The following is a 20,865-nucleotide window of genomic DNA, read 5'->3' on the forward strand; positions in this document are numbered from 1 at the left end:
GTTCTGCGTTAGCCTTAAAAAGCAGCGTTAAGGGGTCCTAACGCTGCTTTTTAATGCCCGCTGGTATTAAGAGTCAGGCAGGAAAGGGTCTACCGCTCACTTTTCTTCCGCAACTTTTGGCTACCGCAAATCCCCTTACGTCAATTGCGTATCCTATCTTTTCTATGGGATTTGCCTAACGCCGGTATTACGAGTCGTGGAAGAAGTGAGCGGTACAGCCTCTACTGCCAAGACTCCTACCTCCTAAAAAAGTCAGTAGTTAAGAGTTTTATGGGCTAACGCCAGAACATAAAGCTCTTAACTACAGTGCTACAAAGTAAACTAACACCCATAAACTACCTATAAACCTCTAAACCGAGGCCCCCTCACATCGCAAACACTAAAATAAAATTATTTAACCCCTAATCTGCCAACCGGACATTGCCGCCACCTACATTATGCCTATGAACCCCTAATCTGCTGCCCCTAACAATCGCCGACACCTATATTATATTTATTAACCCCTAATCTGCCCCCCCAATGTTGCCGCCACCTACCTACACTTATTAACCCCTAATCTGCCGACCGGACATCGCCGCCACTATAATAAATGTATTAACCCCTAAACCGCTGCACTCTCGCCTCGCAAACACTATAATAAATTTTATTAACCCCTAATCTGCCCTCCCTAACATCGCCGCCACCTATCTACAATTATTAACCCCTAATCTCCCGCCCCCAACGTCGCCGCTACTATAATAAAGTTATTAACCCCTAAACCTAAGTCTAACCCTAACACCCCCCTAACTTAAATATAATTGAAATAAAACTAAATAAATTTTCTATCATTAACTAAATTATTCCTATTTAAAACTAAATACTTATATATAAAATAAACCCTAATATAGCTACAATATAACTAATAGTTACATTGTAGCTATTTTAGGATTTATATTATTTTACAGGCAACTTTGTGTTTATTTTAACTAGGTACAATAACTATTAAATAGTTATTAACTATTTAATAGCTACCTAGTTAAAATAATTACTGTAAAATAAATCCTAAGATAAGTTACAAATACACCTAACACTACACTATCAATAAATTAATTAAATAAATTAACTACAATTATCTAAACTAAAATACAATTAAATAAAATAAACTATAATACAAAAACAAACACTAAATTACAAAAAATAAAAAAATATTACAAGAATTTTAATCTAATTACACCTAATCAAAGCCCCCTAATAAAATAAAAAAGCCCCCCAAAATAATAATAATTCCCTACCCTAAACTAAATTACAACGTAATCAGCTCTTTTACCTGCCCTTAAAAGGGCTTTTTGCGGAGCATTGCCACAAAGTAATCAGCTCTTTAACCTGTAAAAAAAAAAATACAATCCCCCCTCAACATTAGAACCCACCACCCACACACCCCTACTCTAAAACCCACCCGATCCCCCCTTAAAAAAACCTAACACTACCCCATTGAAGATCACCCTACCTTGAGCCGTGTTCAGCCAGCCAGCCACCGATTGGACAGAAGAGGACATCCAGACTGGCAGAAGTCTTCATCCTATCCGGACAGAAGAGGACATCCGGACCGGCAGAAGTCTTCATCCTATCCGGGCAGAAGAGGACATCCGGACCGGCAGACATCTTCATTCAGGCGGTATCTTCTATCTTCATCCTTCCGGAGCGGAGCCATCTTCTTTCCAGCCGACGCGGCGCCATCCTCTTCTTCCGACGGACTAACGACGAATGAAGGTTCCTTTAAATGACATCATGCAAGATGGCGTCCCTTGAATTCCGATTGGCTGATAGGATTCTATCAGCCAATTGGAATTAAGGTAGGAAAAATCTGATTGGTTGATTTAATCAGCCAAGCGGATTGAAGTTCAATCCGATTGGCTGATTGGATCAGCCAATAGAATGCAAGGTCAATTCTATTGGCTCATCCAATCAGCCAATCGGATTGAACTTCAATCCGATTGGCTGATTAAATCAACCAATCAGATTTTTCCTACCTTAATTCCGATTGGCTGATAGAATCCTATCAGCCAATCAGAATTCGAGGGACGCCATCTTGGATGACGTCATTTAAAGGAACCTTCATTCGTCGTTAGTCCATCGGAAGAAGAGGATGGCTCCGCGTCGGCTGGATAGAAGATGGCTCCGCTCCGCTCTGGAAGGATGAAGACAGAAGATGCCGCCTGGATGAAGATGTCTGCCGGTCCGCGTGTCCTCTTCTGCCCGAATAGGATGAAGACTTCTGCCGGTCCGAATGTCCTCTTCGTCCCATTGGTGGCCAGCTGGCTGAACACGGCTCAAGGTAGGGTGATCTTCAATGGGGTAGTGTTAGGTTTTTTTAAGGGGGGATCGGGTCGGTTTTAGAGTAGGGGTGTGTGGGTGGTGGGTTGTAATGTTGGGGGGGGATTGTATTTTTTTTTACAGGTAAAAGAGCTGATTACTTTGGGGCAATGCCCCGCAAAAAGCCCTTTTAAGGGCTGGTAAAAGAGCTTATTACTTTGTAATTTAGTTAAGGGTAGGGAATTTTATTATTTTGGGGTTTTTTTTATTTTATTAGGGGGCTTAGATTAAGTGTAATTAGATTAAAATTCTTGTAATTTTTTTATTTTTTGTAATTTAGTGTTTGTTTTTGTATTATAGTTTAGTTTATTTAATTGTATTTTAGTTTAGATAATTGTAGTTAATTTATTTAATAAATTTATTGATAGTGTAGTGTTAGGTGTATTTGTAACTTAGGTTAGGATTTATTTTACAGGTAATTTTGTAATTATTTTAACTAGGTAGCTATTAAATAGTTAATAACTATTTAATAGCTATTGTACCTAGTTAAAATAAATACAAAGTTGCCTGTAAAATAAATATAAATCCTAAAATAGCTGCATTGTAACTATTAGTTATATTGTAGCTATATTAGGGTTTATTTTATAGGTAAGTATTTAGTTTTAAATATGATTCATTTATTTAATTATAGTAATTTTATTTCGTTTTACTTCAATTATATTTGTAAGGGGGGTGTTAGGGTTAGACTTAGGTTTAGGGGTTAATGACTTTATTATAGTAGCAGCGACGTTGGGGGTAGGAGATTAGGGGTTAATAGTTGTAGGTAGGTGGCGGCGATGTTCAGGAGGGCAGATTAGGGGTTAATAAAATTTATTATAGTGTTTGCGAGGCTGGAGTGTTGCGGTTTAGAGGTTAATACATTTATAATAGTGGCGGCGAAGTCCAGTCGGCAGATTAGGGGTTAATAAGTGTAGGTGTGTGGCGGCGACATTGAGGTGGGACAGATTAGGGGTTGATAAATATAATATAGGTGTCGCCGATGTTAAGGACAGCTGAATAGGGGTTCATAGCTATAATGTAGGTTGCGGCGGTGTCCGGAGCGGCAGATTAGGGGTTAATAATATAATGTAGGTGTCAGCGATAGCAAGGGCGGCAGATTAGGGGTTAATAAGTGTAAGGTTAGGGGTGTTTAGACTCAGGGTTCATGTTAGGGTTTTAGGTGTAGACTTAGAAAGTGTTTCCCCATAGGAAACAATGGGGCTGCGTTAGGAGCTGAACGCTGCTTTTTTGCAGGTGTTAGGTTTTTTTCAGCCACCTCAGCCCCATTGTTTCCTATGGGGATATCATGCACAAGCACGTTTTTCTAGCTTACCACTACCGTAAGCAACGCTGGTATTCAGGGTTGAAGTGGAGCTAAATTTGGCTCAACGTTCACTTTTCTGAGGCTAACGCAGCCATTCAGAAAACTCGTAATACCAGCGTTGTCTTAAGGGTGCGCTTGAAAAAAAAGGCTTGTTAGCAACGCAGGTCTTTACCAACAAAACTCTAAATCTAGCCGTTTTTGTTTTCAAGTTTTTTGTCATCTCTGTTCTGAAGAGTCTTTAAGACATCCTATTGTTTTTATAAGGTTGCTCTGGCCTGTTCCATACTGTTCCAGCTTTTACTCTATCATTATCAGGCCTGTGAACCAAAGAATAATCTTTAATTATGAGTTAAAAAAGAAAATAAGAACCAATTAATATAATAATGATGGTCGACATTTAATAAAGAGGTCCCTTCATAGATATAATCTAACGCCTAGATTTAGAGTTCTGCGTTAGCCGTCAAAAGCAGCGTTAAGGGGTCCTACCGCTGCTTTTGGCCGCCCGCTGGTATTTAGAGTCAGGCAGGAAAGGGTCTACTGCTCACTTCCCTACTGCAATTCCAGGCTACCGCAGATCCCCTTACGCCAATTGCGTATCCTATCTTTTCTATGGGATCTGCCTAACGCTGGTATTTGGAGTCTTGGGAGAAGTGAGCGGTAGACCCTCTACCGACAAGACTCCAGCCGCAAAAAAGTCAGTAGTTAAGAGCTTTATGGGCTAACGCCTGAATATAAAGCTCCTAACTACTGTGCTACAAAGTAAACTAATACCCATAAACTACCTATGTACCCCTAAACCAAGCCCCCCCCCACATTGCCGCCACTCTAATAAATGTTTTTAACCCCTAATCTGCTGACCGGACATCGCTGCCACTTATGTTATACTTATGAACCCCTAATCTGCTGCCCCTAACATCGCCGACCCCTATATTATATTTATTAACCCCTAATTTGCCCCCCCCAATGTCGCCGCTACCTAACTACACTTATTAACCCCTAATCTGCTGCACTCCTGCCTCGCAAACACTAGAATAAATTGTATTAACTCCTAATCTGCCCTCCCTAACATCGCCGCCACCTACCTACAATTATTAACCCCTAATCTCCCGCCCGCACCGTCGCCGCTACTATAATAAAGTTATTAGCCCCTAAACATAACTCTAACCCTAACACCCCCCTAACATAAATATAATTTATATTAAACAAAATAATATTCCTAAAATTAACTAAATTATTCCTATTTAAAACTAAATACTTACCTATAAAATAAACCCTAATATAGCTGCAATATAATTAATAATTATATTGTAGCTATTTTAGGATTTATATTTATTTTACAGGCAACTTTGTATTTATTTTAACTAGGTACAAAAGCTATTAAATAGTTAATATCTATTTAATAGCTACCTAGTTAAAATAAATACAAAATTACATGTAAAAGAAATCCTAACCTAAGTTACAATTAAACCTAACACTACACGATCGTTAAATTAATTAAATAAATTACCTACAATCAAATACAATTAAATAAACTATTCTATAATACAAAAAAACCCACTAAATTACAAAAAATAAAAAAGAATTTCAAGCAGTTTAAACTAATTACACCTAATCTAAGCCCCCTAATAAAATAAAAAAGCCCCCCAAAATAAAAAATTCCCTACCCTATTCTACAATACAAAAGTAATCAGCTCTTTTACCAGCCCTTAAAAGGGTTTTTTGCAGGGCATGCCCCAAAGTAATCAGCTCTTTTGCCTGTAAAAAAAAATACAACCCCCCCAACATTAAAACCCACCACCCACATACCCCTACTCTAACCCACCCAAACCCCCCTTAAATAAACCTATCGCTAACCCCCTGAAGATCTCCCTACCTTGAGTCGTCTTCACCCAGCCGGGCCGAAGTCTTCATCCGATGGGGCAGAAGAGGACATCCAGACCGGCAGAAGTCTTCATCCTATCCGGGCAGAAGACGACATCCGGACTGGCAGACATCTTCATCCAAGCGGCATCTTCTATCTTCATCCATCCGGAGCGGAGCCATCTTCTTCCCAGCCAATGCGGATCCATCCTCTTCAACCGACGCCTACTCGCCGAATGAAGGTTCCTTTAAATGACGTCATCCAAGATGGTGTCCCTCGAATTCCGATTGGCTGATAGGATTCTATCAGCCAATCGGAATTAAGGTAGGAAAAATCTGATTGGTTGATTTAATCAGCCAATCAGATTGAAGTTCAATCTGATTGGATGATTGGATGAGCCAATAGAATTGACCTCGCATTCTATTGGCTTATCCATTCAGCCAATCGGATTGAACTTCAATCTGATTGGCTGATTAAATCAACCAATCAGATTTTTCCTACCTTAATTCCGATTGGCTGATAGAATCCTATCAGCCAATCGGAATTCGAGGGATGCCATCTTGGATGACGTCATTTAAAGGAACCTTCATTCAGCGAGTAGGCGTCGGTTGAAGAGGATGGATCCGCATCGGCTGGGAAGAAGATGGCTCCACTCCGGATGGATGAAGATAGAAGATGCCGCTTGGATGAAGATGTCTGCCGGTCTGGATGTCCTCTTCTGCCCGGATAGGATGAAGACTTCTATCGGTCTGGATGTCCTCTTCTGCCCCATCGGATGAAGACTTCGGCCCGGCTGGGTGAAAACGACTCAAGGTAGGGAGATCTTCAGGGGGGTAGTGTTAGGTTTATTTAAGGGGGGTTTGGGTGGGTTAGAGTAGGGGTATTTGGGTGGTGTTTTTTTACAGGCAAAAGAGCTGATTACTTTGGGGCATGCCCCGCAAAAAGCCCTTTTAAGGTCTGGTAAAAGAGCCGATTACTTTTGTATTTTAGAATAGGGTAGGGAATTTTTATTTTGGGGGCTTTTTTATTTTATTAGGGGGCTTAGATTTGGTGTAATTAGTTTAAACTGCTTGTAATTCTTTTTTATTTTTTGTAATTTAGTGGGGGGGGGTTGTATTATAGAATAGTTTATTTAATTGTATTTAATTGTAGGTAATTGTAGATAATTTATTTAATTAATTTAAGGATAGTGTAGTGTTAGGTTTAATTGTAACTTAGGTTAGGATATATTTTACATGTAATTTTTATATATTTTAACTAGGTAGCTATTAAATAGATATTAACTATTTAATAGCTTTTCTACCTAGTTAAAATAAATACAAAGTTGCCTGTAAAATAAATATAAATCCTAAAATAGCTACAATGTAATTATTAATTATATTGTAGCTATATCAGGGTTTATTTTATAGGTAAGTATTTAGTTTTAAATAGGAATAATTTAGTTAATTTTAGGAATATTATTTTGTTTAATATAAATTATATTTATGTTAGGGGGGTGTTAGGGTTAGGGTTAGAGTTATGTTTAGGGGTTAATAACTTTATTATAGTAGAGGGGACGGTGCGGGCGGGAGATTAGGGGTTAATAATTGTAGGTAGGTGGCGGCGATGTTGGGGGGGCAGATTAGCGGTTAATAAATATAATATAGCGGTCGGCGGTGTTAGGGGCAGCAGATTAGGGGTTCATAGGGATAATGTAGGTTGCGGCGGTGTCCGGAGCGGAAGATTAGGGGTTAATAATAATATGCAGGGGTCAGCGATCGCAGGGGCGGCAGATTAGGGGTTAATAAGTGTAAGGTTAGGGGTGTTTAGACTTGGGGTTCATGTTAGAGTGTTAGGTGCAGACTTAGAAAGTGTTTCCCCATTGGAAACAATGGGGCTACATTAGGAGCTGAACGCTGCTTTTTTGCAGGTGTTAGGTTTTTTTTCAGCCAGCTCAGCCCCATTGTTTCCTATGGGGATATCGTGCATGATCACGTTTTCCCAGCTTATTGCTACCGTAAGCAACGCTGGTATTGAGAGTTGAAGTGGAGCTAAATTAGGCTCAACGCACCCTTTTTGAGCCTAACGCAGCCCATCAGACAACTCTAAATACCAGCGTTGTTGGAAAGGTGCGTTGGGAAAAAAAGCAGCATTAGCTACGCGGGTCTTTACCGACAAAACTCTATATCTAGCCGTAAGTGTCTAAAGATGTTCCAGTGCTTCAAACTGGCCTCTCATTTTATTACTACTCATATAAGAAAATGCATATCATACTCATTGGTTATTGTATCCAGCAGTTGTCCCAACATATAGTTCTTACAGGAGTTAATCACACACACACATATACTGTGTATGTATGTATATATATATATATATATATATATATATATATATATATATATATATTTATTTTATTTTATTTTTTATTATCTAATAATAAAAATTGTGGAAAGTCTAAATGATGTTTCTGTTTTTATATCCTGTAACTTCCAAATCAATGCTCAGCACAAAATATTTTTAATCGAAATTACTATTTCAACATAAAACAAAGCTTTTACATTTTGAAAGGAAATGTCACAATTAGGTTATTGCATCATCCTACTCACATGACTACAGGTGTGATTTACTACTAGTCATAATGACCTATTGAAGAAGGGAAATGACACATATAACTTGTTTTCTTTAATACTGTATTTTGCAATGACTTTCTTTTTAGTCATATGTCATATTGTTAATTGTTTATAAATGTGTACTCATTAAAGAGCTCTGCAAAGAATTTGCTGTACATCAACCACCTAATATATATAGGAAAATAATTGATGCCAGATACAAAAATAAGGAACCAAAGGCTATTAAATAGATATTGAATCATTTAAATATTGTTCCATGTCCCATGTATCCTAATTACTTTCACTACAAAATTAATACTCCATTACACATCATTTTAATTTTCTAAGCCTCTACAACTTCTTGCGCAGCTTCATATAAATATGTTTACACACTCTGCAAGTTATTTAACTTTGCAGACACATTTATACCTTGACAATTACCAAATCCCTATTATCTTCTTTTAATCTATTTTCTATTGAATTGCTTAAATTGTAAATTTAAAGGGACAGTAAACACTCTGTTATCTCAAGACATTTCTGTTGTGTTGCTATAGAATAAAATAGAAAATCTGTGAAAAGATCACAAAACAGAGGGTGCCTCCTAGCATAACACTGTGATGGCAAAGGGATATTGTAGATATCTTGTGTTGTTGTTATACTCACAAGAGCAGCAGTACCCTACTGTGCTGAGTAGAGCATACTGGGATCTCTCATTGTCCCAGCTCACTGGTTCCCTGCCAGGGATCAATAGTGCACAAACTCCCAGTGTCAGCTCGGGATTAGATCAAAAAAGCTTAGGCTTCCAATGCGTTCAACATAAGTTTTATTAAAATCAAAATAAAAAACTATTGCCTAGATTACGGGTCTTGCGTTAGCCTTAAAAAGCAGCGTTGAGAGATCCCAACTCTGCTTTTTAATGCCCGCTGGTATTACGAGTCTTGCAGGTACAGGTGTACCGCTCACTTTTTTTCCGCGACTCGAGCATACCGCAAATCCACTTACGTCAATTGCGTATCCTATCTTTTTAATGGGATTTGCCTAATGCCGGTATTACGAGTCTTGGAAAAAGGGAGCGGTACACCCTCTCCTGTCAAGACTCCTACCGCATTTAAAAGTCAGTAGTTAGGAGTTTTATGGGCTAACGCCGTAACATAAAACTCTTAACTAAAGTGATAAAAAGTACACTAACACCCATAAACTACCTATTAACCCCTAAACCGAGCCCCCCCACCACATCGCAAACACTTAAATAATTTTTTTAACCCCTAATCTGCCGACCGGACATCGCTGCCACTTCAATAAATATATTAACCCCTAAAATGCCGCACTCCCGCCTCGCAAACATTAGTTACATTTTATTAGCCTCTAATCTGCCGCCCCCAACGTCGCCGCAACTATATTAAATTTATTAACCCCAAAATCTAAGTCTAACCCTAACCCTAACACCCCCTTAACTTAAATATAATTTAAATAAATCTAAATAAAATTACTACAATTAAATAAATTATTCCTATTTAAAACTAAATACTTACCTATAAAATAAACCATAAAATAGCTACAATATAACTAATAGTTACATTGTAGCCATTCTAGGATTTATTTTTATTTTACAGGCAAGTTTGTATTTATTTTAACTAGGTACAATAGTTATTAAATAGTTATTCACTATTTAATAACTTCCTAGTTAAAATAATTACAAATTTACCTGTAAAATAAACCCTAACCTAAGTTACAATTATACCTAACACTACACTATAATTAAATTAATTACCTAAACTAACTACAATTAATTACAATTAAATTAAATAAACTAAAGTACGGGGAAAAAAGACACTAAATTTCAGAAAATAATAGAATAATTAAAAAAAATTTAAACTAATTACACCTAATCTAATCCCCCTAATAAAATTAAAAAAAAATAATAATAATAAAATTCCCTATCCTATACTAAATTACAAATAGCCCTTAAAGGGCCTTTTGCAGGGCATTGCCCCAAAGTAATCAGCTCTATTACCTGTAAAAAAAAAGACAATACCCCCCCCCAACATTACAACCCACCACCCACACAGCCAACCCTACTCTAAAACCCACCCAATCCCCCCTTAATAAAGCCTAACACTACCCCCTTGAAGATTACCCTACCTTGAGACGTCTTCACCCAGCCGGGCAGATGTGGTCCTCCAGACAGCCAGAAGTCTTCATCCAATCCAGGCAGAAGAGGACCTCCAGATGGGCAGAAGTCTTCATCCAGGCGGCATCTTCTATCTTCATCCATCCGGAGTGGAGCGGGTCCATCTTCAAGCCATCTGACGCGGAGCATCCTCTTCCATCCGACGACTAACACTAAATGATGGTACCTTTAAGTGACGTCATCCAAGATGGCGTCCCTTCAATTTTGATTGGCTTATAGAATTTTATCAGCCAATCTGAATTAAGGAAGTTCAACAGCCAATAGAATGCGAGCTCAATCCTATTGGCTGATTGGATCAGCCAATAGGATTTTTTCTACCTTAATTCTGATTGGCTGATAGAATTCTATCAGCCAATCGGAATTGAAGGGACGCCATCTTGGATGACATCACTTAAAGGTACCGTCATTTAGTGTTAGTCGTCGGATGGAAGAGGATGCTCCGCGTCGGATGGCTTGAAGATGGACCCGCTCTGGATGGATGAAGATAGAAGATGCCGCCTGGATGAAGACTTCTGCCCATCTGGAGGTCCTCTTCTGTCCGGATCGGATGAAGACTTCTGGCCGTCTGGAGGACCACTTGTGCCCGGTTGGGTGAAGGCATCTCAAGGTAGGGTGATCTTCAAGGGGGTAGTGTTAGGTTTTATTAAGGGGGGATTGGGTGGGTTTTAGAGTAGGGTTGGGTGTGTGGGTGGTGGGTTGTAATGTTGGGGGGTATTGTCTTTTTTTTACAGGTAATAAAGCTGATTACTTTGGGGCAATGTCCTGCAAAAGGCCCTTTAAGGGCTATTTGTAATTTAGTATAGGGTAGGGATTTTTATTATTTTGGGGGGCTTTTTTATTTTATTAGGGGGATTAGATTAGGTGTAATTAGTTTTAAAAAATATTTTAATTATTTTATTATTTTCTGTAATTTTCTGGGGGGGTTTTGTACTTTAGTTTATTTAATTTAATTGTAATTAATTGTAGTTAGTTTAGGTAATTAATTTAATTATAGTGTAGTGTTAGGTGTTATTGTAACTTAGGTTAGGGTTTATTTTACAGGTAAATTTGTAATTATTTTAACTAGGAAGTTATTAAATGTTAATAACTATTTAATAACTATTGTACCTAGTTAAAATAAATACAAACTTGCCTGTAAATGAAAAATAAATCATAAGATAGCTACAATGTACAGTGGGGCAAAAAAGTATTTAGTCAGCCACCAATTGTGCAGGTTCTCCCACTTAAGAAGATGAGAGAGGCCTGTAATTTTCATCATAGGTATACCTCAACTATGAGAGACAAAATGTGGAAACAAATCCAGACAATCACATTGTCTGATTTGGAAAGAATTTATTTGCAAATTATGGTGGAAAATAAGTATTTGGTCAATATCAAAATTCATCTCAATACTTTGTTATATATCCTTTGTTGGCAATGACAGAGGTCAAACGTTTTCTGTAAGTCTTCACAAGGTTGTCACACACTGTTGCTGGTATTTTGGCCCATTCCTGCATGCAGATCTCCTCTAGAGCAGTGATGTTTTGGGGCTGTCGCTGGGCAACACAGACTTTCAACTCCCTCTAAAGGTTTTCTATGGGGTTGAGATCTGGAGACTGGCTAGGCCACTCCAGGACCTTGAAATGCTTCTTACGAAGCCACTTCTTCATTGCCCGCACGATGTGTTTGGGATCATTGTCATGCTGAAAGACCTAGCCACGTTTCATCTTCAATGCCCTTGCTGATGGAAGGAGGTTTGCACTCAAAATCTCACAATACATGGCCCCATTCATTCTTTCATGTACATGGATTAGTCGTCCTGTTCCCTTTGCAGAGAAACAGCCCCAAAGCATGATGTTGCCACCCCCATGCTTCACAGTAGGTATGGTGTTCTTTGGTTGCAACTCAGCATTCTCTCTCCTCCAAACACGAGTTGTGTTTCTACCAAACAGTTCTACTTTGGTTTCATCTGACCATATGACATTCTCCCAATCTGCTTCTGGATCATACAAATGCTCTCTAGTATACTTCAGATGGGCCCGGACATGAACTGGCTTAAGCAGGGGGACACGTCTGCAGGATCTGAGTCCCTGGCAGCGTAGTGTGTTACTGATGGTAGCCTTTGTTACGTTGGTCCCAGCTCTCTGCAGGTCATTCACTAGGTCCCCCCTGTGTGGTTCTGGGATATTTGCTCACCGTTCTTGTGATCATTTTGACCCCACAGGGTGAGATCTTGCGTGGAGCTCCAGATCGAGAGAGATTATCAGTGGTCTTTTATGTCTTCTATTTTCTAATTATTGCTCCCACAGTTGATTTCTTCACACCAAGCTGCTTGCCTATTGCAGATTCAGTCTTCCCAGCCTGGTGCAGGTCTACAATTTTGTTTCTGGTGTCCTTCAACAGCTCTTTGGTCTTCACCATAGTGGAGTTTGGAGTGTGACTGTTTGAGGTTGTGGACAGGTGTCTTTTATACTGATAACAAGTTCAAACAGGTGCCATTAATACAGGTAATGAGTGGAGGACAGAGGAGCCTCTTAAAGAAGAAGATACAGGTCTGTGAGAGCCAGAAATCTTGCTTGTTTGAAGGTGACCAAATACTTATTTTCCACCATAATATGCAAATAAATGCTTTCCAAATCAGATGTGATTGTCTGGATTTGTTTCCACATTTTGTCTCTCATAGTTGAGGTATACCTATGATGAAAATTTCAGGCCTCTCTCATCTTCTTAAGTGGGAGAACTTGCACAATTGGTGGCTGACTAAATACTTTTTTGCCCCACTGTAACTATTAGTTATATTGTAGCTATCTTAGGGTTTATTTTATAGGTATTTAGTTTTAAATAGGAATAATTTAGTTAATAATAGTAATTTTATTTAGATTTATTTAAATTATATTTAAGTTAGGGGGGTGTTAGGGTTAGAGTTAGACTTAGATTTGGGGTTAATAACTTTATTATAGTGGTGGCAACGTTGGCGGCGGCAGATTATGGGTTAATAAGTGTAGTTAGGTGGCGGCGACATTGGGTCTGCAGATTAGGGGTCAATAAATAAAAAGTAGGTGACAGCGATGTTGGGGGCAGCAGATTAGGGGTTCATAGGGATAATGTAGGTGGCGGCGGTGTCCGGAGCGGCAGATTAGGGGTTAATAATAAAATACAGGTGTCGGCGATGTCGGGGGATTAGGGGTTAATAAGCTTAAGATTAGGGGTGTTTAGACTCGGGGTTCATGTTAGGGTGTTAGGTGTAGACATAAATGTGTTTCCCCATAGGAATCAATGGGGCTGCGTTAGGAGCTGAACGCTGCTTTTTTGGTGTGTTCTTTAAGCCGACTCTGCCCCATTGATACCTATGGGTAAATCGTGCATGAGCACATTTAGCCAGCTTACCACTACCGTAAGCAGCTCTGGTATTGAGGTGAGATGTGGAGCTAAATTCTGCTCAACGCTCACCTTTTTGCGGCTAACGCCGGGTTTAAAAAAACCTGTAATACCAGCGTTACTTTAGGTGAGCAGCCCACGCACACCATTACCAACAAAACTCGTAATCTAGCCGTATGGGTGCAAACACTCACCCAAAGTGTATAAAAAGATATAGCAATCTGTACTCTTATCTCTTTTTTATACACTTTGGCTGAGTGTTTGCACCCTTACTACTAGATTACGAGTCTTGCGTTAGCCTTAAAAAGCAGCGTTGAGAGGTCCCAATGCTGCTTTTTAACGCCCGCTGGTATTACGAGTCTGGCAGGTACAGGTGTACCGCTCACTTTTATTCCGCGACTCGAGCATACCGCAAATTCCCTTACGTCAATTGCGTATCCTATATTTTTAATAGATTTGCCTAACGCTGGTATTACAAGTCTTGGAGAAAGTGAGTGGTACATCCTTTCCTGTCAAGACTCCTACTGCATTTAAAAGTCACTAGTTAAGAGTTTTATGGGCCAACGCTGTAACATAAAACTCTTAACTAAAGTGATAAAAAGTACACTAACACCTATAAACTACCAATTAACCCCAAAATCGAGACCACCCCACCCACATCGCAAACACTTAAAAACATTTTTTGACCCCTAATCTGCCGTCCCTAACATCGCTGACACCTACCTGCATTTATTAACCCTAACCCCTAATCTGCCGCCCCCAATGTCGCCGCTACTATATTAAATTTATTAACCCCTAAACCTAAGTCTAACCCTAAGTCTAACCCCCCTAACTTAAACATAATTTAAATAAAATGAAATAAAATTACTACAATTAAATAAATTATTCCTATTTAAAACTAAATACTTAGCGATAAAATAAACCCTGATAGCTACAATATAACTAATAATTACATTGTATCTAGCTTAGGGTTTATTTTTATTTTACAGGCAACTTTGTATTTATTTTAACTAGGTACAATAGTTATTAAATAGTTATTAACTATTTAATAACTACCTAGCTAAAATAAATACAAATTTACCCGGAGCGGGTCCATCTTGAAGCCAGACGACTCGGAGCATCAATCCATACCGATGACTACACGACGAATGACGCCATCCAAGATGGCGTCCCTTGAATTCCGATTGGCTGATAGAATTAAGGTAGGAAAAATCCTATTGGCTGATCCAATCAGCCAATATGATTGAGCTTGCACTCTATTGGCTGATTGGAACGCCAATAGAATGCGAGCTCAATCCTATTGGCTTATTGGATCAGCCAATAGGATTGAACTTCAATCCTATTGGCTGATTGCCCGGATCGGATGAAGACTTCTGCCCCTCTGGAGGACCACTTGTACCCGGCTGGGTGAAGACGTCTCACGGTAGGGTGATCTTCAAGGGGTTAGTGTTAGGTTTTATTAAGGGGGTATTGGGTGGGTTTTAGATTAGGGTTGGGTGTGTGGGTGGTGGGTTTTAATGTTGGGGGTGTATTGTCTTTTTTTTTACAGGTAAAAGAGCTGATTACTTTGGGGCAATGCCACACAAAAAGCCCTTTTAAGGGCTATTTGTAATTAAGTATAGGGTAGGGATTTTTATTATTTTGGGGGATTTTTTATTTTATTAGTGGGATTAGAGTAGGTGTAATTAGTTTAAAATTCTTGTAATTATTTTATTTTTTTCTGTAATTTAGTGGGGGGGGTTTGTACTTTAGTTTATTTTATTTAATTGTAATTAATTGTAGGTAATTTAGTAAATTAATTTAATGATAGTGTAGTGTTAGGTGTAATTGTAATTTAGGTTAGCGTTTATTTTACAGGTAAATTTGTATTTATTTTAGCTAGGTAGTTATTAAATAGTTAATAACTATTTAATAACTATTGTACCTATTTAAAATAAATACAAAGTTGCCTGTAAAATAAAAATAAACCCTGAGATAGCTACAATGTAACTATTAGTTATATTGTAGCAAGCTTAGGGTTTATTTTATAGGTAAGTATTTAGTTTTAAATAAGAATAATTTAGTTAATTGTAGTAATTTTATTTATATTTATTTAAATTATATTTAAGTTAGGGGGGTGTTAGGGTTAGGGTTAGACTTAGATTTTGGGGTTAATAACTTTATTATAGTGGCGGCGACATTGGGGGCGGCAGATTAGGGGTTAATAAGAGTAGATAGGTGGGGGCAACATTGGGGGCGGCAGAATAGGGGTTAATAAATAAAAAGTAGGTGTCGGCGATGTTGGGGCAGCAGATTAGGGGTTCATAGGGATAATGTAGGTGGCGTCGGTGTCAGGAGCGGCAGATTAGGGGTTAATAAAATAATATAGGTGGCGGCGATGTTGGGGGCGGCAGATTATGGGTTAATAAGATTAGAGTTGTTTAGACTCTGGGTTCATGTTAGGGTGTTAGGTGTAGACATAACTTTTGTTTCCCCATAGGAATCAATGGGGCTGCGTTAGAAGCTGAACGCTGCTTTTTTGCAGGTGTTAGGTTTTTTTTTCAGCCGATTCTGCCCCATTGATTCTTATGGGGAATCGTGCACGAGCACATTTTACCAGCTCTCCGCTACCGTAAGCAACGCTTGTATTGTGCTGTGATGTGGAGCTAAATTTTGCTCTACGTTCACCTTTTTGCGGATAATGCCGGGTTTAAAAAAAAGTAATACCAGCGCTGTCTTAAGTAAGCGGTGAGAAAAAACTGCTCATTAGCAACGCACCCCTGTTACCGCAAAAATCGCAATCTCATTGTTAGTTTTTTTATTTTGATTTAAATAAACTTATGTTCAACGCATTGGAAGCCTGGACTTTTTAGATCCAATCCAGAGCTGACAGGGCTTACCTTCACCTTTTGTTTCTTTGGGGTTAGTGCCTGTTTCTGGCTACACAGTGATCCTGTGTTTGCCAGTGTGGGACTTCACTTGCTGTCATGGGTGGTAGATATGAATCCACTGTGTGAGTACAATCAGAGCAGCTCCACCATAATAGTGTCTCCCTCCACTATGCAAATTACAATCCAAACATTACGCATTTTGCCCCTCCCCCTTCAGGGTTGGAATCAAGGCTTCGTCTGATTGGTTTAATGTGGCATCCAGTGCAGACTTGTACTTCTTTGGTTCTTGATAATATATTTATATAGGACTCTATCTGCTTTAAGTGGTAACTCTATATATATATATATATATATATATATATATGTGTGTGTGTGTACATATATATTAACCCCTTAACGACCAAGGACGTGCAGGGTACGTCCTCAAAAAAAAGGCAGTTAATGCCTGAGAACGTACCCTGCACGTCCTCGGTGTGGAAAGCAGCTGGAAGCGATCCTGCTCGCTTCCAGCTGCTTTCCGGTTATTGCAGTGATGCCTCGATATGGAGGCATCCTGCAATAACCCTGCATGGCCATCCGATGCAGAGAGAGCCACTCTGTGGCCCTCTCTGCACCGGACATCGGTGGCCGGTAACGTTGGTGGGTGGGAGCTGACTTGGGAGGCGGGTGGGCGGCCATCGATGGGCCGTATAAGGTGGAGGGGGGCGGGATCGGGGCCGGAGCTGACGGGGGCGCGCACGGGCGCGCGCGCGTGCACAGAGGGTGGCGGGCGGGCGCGTGCACGGGGCGGGAGCGGGTGGGAACCGCTATACTACAGAAAATGAGATTGTAACTGTGGGGGAAAAGGGAAAAATTAAAAAAAAAATAAACTTCAGTAAAAGGGATCTTGGAGGGCTGGGGGGTTGTTCTTGGGTGTGGGGGGAGCTACACTACAGAAAAAGGGATTTTTCTTAAAAAAAAGCACATTTTTGTTCTAAACTGGGTACTGGCAGACAGCTGCCAGTACCCAAGATGGCGCCCATTAAGGCAGAGGGGGAGGGTTAGAGAGCTGTTTGGTGGGGGATCTGTGAGGTTGGGGGCTAAGGGGGGATCCTACACAGCAGCATATGTAAATATGCTAAAAAAAAAACTCAAAAAAGCCCAAATATACCTTTTATTTAGTACTGGCAGAGTTTCTGCCAGTACTTAAGATGGCGGGGACAATTGTGGGGTGGGGGAGGGAAGAGAGCTATTTGGGAGGCATCAGGGGTCTGATGTTTCAGGTGGGAGGCTGAGCTCTACACTAAAGCTAAAATTAACCCTGCAAGTTCCCTACAAGCTACATATTTAAACCCCTTCACTGCTAGACATAATACACGCGTGATGCGCAGCAGCATTTAGCGGCCTTCTAATTACCAAAAAGCAATCGGCCAAAGCCATATATGTCCTGCTATTTCTGACAAAAGGGGATCCCAGAGAAACATTTACAACCATTTGTGCCATAATTGCATAAGCTGTTTGTAAAATGATTTCAGTGAGAAACCTAAAATTGTGAAAAAGTTAACGTTTTTTTTTTTTTTTATTTGACTTGCATTTGGCGGTGAAATGGTGGCATGAAATATACCCAAAATGGGCCTAGATCATAGTTGGGGTTGTCTACTACACTACACTAAAGCTAAATACCCCAAAATGCTCCCCTACATGCTCCCTATATTAACCCCTTCATTGCTGGGCATAATACACGTGTGGTGCGCAGTGGCATTTAGCGGCCTTCTAATTACCAAAAAGCAAATGCATAAAGCCATATATGTCTGCTATTTCTGAACAAAGGGGATCCCAGAGAAGAATTACAACCATTTATGCCATAATTGCACAAGCCGGTTTGCAAATAATTTCAGTGAGATAACCAAAAGTTTGTAAAAAATTTGTAAAAAAGTGAACGATTTTTTGTATTTGAATCGCATTTGGCGGTAAAAATGGTGGCATGAAATATACCAAAATGGGCCTAGATCAATACTTTGGGGTTGTCTACTAAAAAAAAATATATACATGTCAATGGATATCAGAGATTCCTGAAAGATATTAGTGTTCTAATGGAAACTAGCCCACTAATTTTGAAAAAAAATGGTTTGGAAATAGCAAAGTGCTACTTGTATTTATGGCCCTATAAGTTACAAAAAAGCAAAGAACATCGTAAACATTTGGTATTTCTAAACTCAGGATAAAATTTTGAAACTATTTTAGCATGGGTGTTTTTTGGTGGTTGTAGATATGTAACAGATTTTGGGGTCAAGTTAGAAAAAATGTGTTTTTTTACGCATTTTTTTCCTCATATTTTATATTTTTTTTATAGTAAATGATAAGATATGATGAAAAATATGGTATCTTTAGAAAAGTCCATTTAATGGCGAGAAAAAACGGTATATAATATGTGTGGGTACAGTAAATGAGTAAGAGGAAAAATCTACAGCTAAACCACAAACACCGCAGAAATGTAAAAATAGCCTTAGGTCCCAAACGGACAGAAAAATGGAAAAGTGCTGTGGTCATTAAGGGGGTTAATGTATTTACTATGTGTAAATATGTATTTACCAGTCATATATACATATATAAAACATTAATATGTATGTACACATATAGACATGTTTATATAAGTGTATTATATCCCCTTTGCCATTAAGTAGATGAAAACATTATAAAACATATTTATGCATATTCATATTTAATAAAGATTTTAACTATGTATTTACTGTAAATATTTCACATGTTCTAATGTGAATATGCTATGTTGTTTGCACTATGGGGTTTTTTTCTCCATTGACTTCTATGGGGAATGCGAAAATGTGATGACATTTGTGCGATTTTGGGTGTTAGACTTTTTTTCCACTTTATTTCCTCCATTGATTTCTATGGGAGAATACTTGCACATGCACGGGGGAAACTTAAGGTAGGTTTAGCTATTCGGATTAACGCCTAGTGCAAAAATAAGTTTTATTGGAACTTGTAATACAAACACACCCGACAAGTGCAAAAATTTAAATCCTAGCGGAGTTTTTTACAATTGCGAAAACAAATACTGCGCCACGTGTAATCTAGCCCATAGATAAGAGGAGTCTGCACACAACAAGACACTCAATTTGTTTTGTAATGAGAATATACAACAAAAGAGAAACAATTTTATTCTTATACAATCTTCTATAATAGTCCAAAAGTATTTCTCAAATGTGAGGTTTTTTTTCCAAATATATTTATGAGAGCCATTCAGGTAGTATGTAAATGCCATGCATGTTGATTTAATCTGCTAATGGCTTATTAACAGATTACAAATAGTTTGAATTACCTTATATTTTATATGGAAAATTTATTCTATAATTTTGTATTTTATTGTCTATATTACGAAAAAAAAAACACAAGGGCTGTGTTTCTTTTATGCCTAATTAGTTTTAAAGCAGCTGTATTTAATTTAGTTTTTATTCAATTATTTCTCTTAATTAGATTGCTTAAAATATGGTGATTCATAATGACTGGCCCTCTATTTTTTAGGTCTTAAGCAGATGAAACGGTTAAATGTCAATAGTATGGATTCCAATGTCCTTGTAAGTATGGCCAAGTATTTTTTCCTACTTGCCCTTTAGCTAAAACCAGTATTCCAATCCCAACAAAACTCAACTTTTTTAATCTGTCAGGGCTTAGGCTTAGCAATATTTGCCCCTGTCCTATAAAATCTGTATTTCCTGCATGTGATACAGATATATCTTGTACTATTTCCATGGCGCAAGTATGGAAGTATCACAAAGTTTAAATATAGATGTGTAATACTGTCAATAACCCTATTACCCCAAATTAATTTCTACTGCTGTTTTCTCCTACAATATTAATATCACAAATTATTTAGCCTATTGACTGCCTTGGTCAACCACCACAATTACCCAATTACACCTTTACCTGTCAGAATACTCCATTAAAGTAACCAGGGCAAACCTTAGCATTTTTGGGCCCTGGGCAAGATACATTTGGTGGGACCCATCAGCAGAGTCACCTTTATTCCCCTCAACTGTATGCCTGCCCCTTGTAAAGCCCACCCCTGTGTCAACACACAGTGAAAAGTAATATAAAGAATAATATAAAATAATAGACCTTCTGATACAAATAACACTTATCATAAACTAAATACAACATATACATTGCACCATCTCATAACCTCACTGCTAACATTGCAGGGGCCCCTAAAGAGCGGGGGTCCTGGGTCGGTGCCCCTATCACCTGCCCAAAGGGTAGGCCCTGAAAGTAACCCCTTGAAGTCTAGTATCATACCTGTATACTGCTATCCATTTTGATAATCTCCAAAGTAATGAATTCTACTA

This window comes from Bombina bombina, chromosome 5 (assembly GCF_027579735.1).
Source record: "Bombina bombina isolate aBomBom1 chromosome 5, aBomBom1.pri, whole genome shotgun sequence".
Classification (NCBI taxonomy): Eukaryota; Metazoa; Chordata; class Amphibia; order Anura; family Bombinatoridae; genus Bombina; species Bombina bombina.